Source organism: Lonchura striata, chromosome Z (assembly GCF_046129695.1).
Source record: "Lonchura striata isolate bLonStr1 chromosome Z, bLonStr1.mat, whole genome shotgun sequence".
Classification (NCBI taxonomy): domain Eukaryota; kingdom Metazoa; phylum Chordata; class Aves; order Passeriformes; family Estrildidae; genus Lonchura; species Lonchura striata.
The window spans coordinates 1,806,308-1,807,856 of record NC_134642.1 but is presented as its reverse complement, the minus strand read 5'-3'; the positions used below and the strand labels follow the sequence as shown (position 1 = coordinate 1,807,856).

At 62.8% G+C, this 1,549-nt stretch overlaps 1 long non-coding RNA gene across 1 annotated transcript; it reads right to left on the bottom strand.

Moving 5' to 3' along the window:
• Window positions 1-648: 648 nt before the first annotated feature.
• Window positions 649-1,035, bottom strand: LOC144248199 (uncharacterized). The gene is made up of 2 exons (XR_013341593.1): window positions 908-1,035; window positions 649-769 (listed from the first exon to the last, which is right to left on the bottom strand). It is a non-coding gene; the product is annotated as an uncharacterized LOC144248199 (long non-coding RNA).
• Between the last annotated feature and the right edge of the window lie 514 nt (window positions 1,036-1,549).

Genomic DNA, 1,549 nt, shown 5'->3' with positions numbered 1-1,549 from the left:
GGCGGGGGGCAGCGGCGGGGGGCAGCGGAGCCGAGGCGGGCTGTGGCATGCGCCAGTCTCCGCGCTGGGGCCGCGGGTCCCGCCGCCTCCCGCGGGGGGATGCGCCGGCCGCGCCTCCGCCCGCTGCGAGAAAATTTACAGAAAAATCGAATTGAAAAGAAAAAAAAAAAAAAATTCAAAACTGAGAAGGAAAAAAAAAAAAAAAGGAGGGGTAAAATAAAGGTTGGGGGAAGGGAAGGGAGAGAGTCGCCGCTTGCTCCGGCTTTGCCCAAAAAAGCAAGGAAAAACCAAAAAAAAAAAAAAAATCCCCGTCTAGAGCCCGCGGCGCTCGTCGCGGGGGCAGGCGGGCGGGGGCTGCCGGCGCCGCGCCGCCGTGCGCGGGTGCGGAGCGCGGCCCGAGCCGCGGGGGAGCCTCGGCCGCCCCGGGGCCGCGGCGCCCATCAACCCGCCACGCCGGGGAGCGGGCGCGGCGGCAGGGATGCGGCGCAGGGCAGAGCCAGCAGGCAAAAACAAAAAGAGCGAGCCAAAAAGGCTATTAAAAAAAATGTTAAAAAAAAAAAAAAAAAAAGAGCCCCAAAACACCAACCCTAAGGTTTGGACGTCGGTTTAAGCATCTGTCACAAAAGAGGCGAACGAGCGCATCCAGAGTGTTGTATCCCTTTTAAAAAGCCCAGGTCGTCCTGATGTGGGGGTTTCGGGGTGGGCTTTTATTTTTTTTTCCCCTCCTTCTTTCCAAAGGTTTAATCCACACGGAGTCTTGATCCGGCTGCTACGAAGAGAAAGAAAGGAAATAAAAAAATAAAAAAATAATAAAAAAGGAGAAAAGTGGGGCTACGTCCCTTCCTTCCTGCCTTCCCCAGCAGCCGCGCCGGGCCGAGCCGGGCCCGCCGCTCCCGGCGGAGCTTACATGGGTGCGGGGGTGCCCGCCGGCCGCCGACCCTCTCCCTGCTGCCGGCGCCTCTGCCGCGGTGCCTTTTTTTTGCTCTTCACTCCTCCTTCCTGCCTTCCTTCCCCTCCTCCTCCTCCTCCTACTTCTCCTCCTCCTTTCGTGGGGTTTTTTTTTTTTTTTTCCTCCCCCTTTCCCCCCCACCCCTCCCGCCCCTCCGCTCTCCGCAGTCAGCCGCCCTCCCCGCACCTCCGCCTTCCCCCGGCGGCGGCGGCGCGGGGCGGGAGCGGAGCCGGCGCGGTGCCTGCGCCCTCGCCCGGCCCCCCCGCACCGGCGGCGGCTTCGCAGTGCGCAGCGGCCCGGCCCGGCCCGGCCCGGCCCCGTCACGTGGGCGTCTAGACACCGTGTCGCTCCGGGGGAAAAAAAAAAATAAATAAATATATCTATATATTATATTTATCTCCAACCGCCTTGCGCAAGAGGCGGCTCGGGTTGCGGAGAGGTTGTGGGTCCGTGCGTCCCCTCCCCGGCTCACCCCACCGCCGCCGCGCCCCGCTCCCGATGCTTCCCTTCGTACCTGCTCCTGGGTGGGGGGTGCGGGGAGACTGGGGTGTCCCCCCCGCACCCCGCGGGGCACAGCGTGGGGAGCTCCCGGGACTGGGG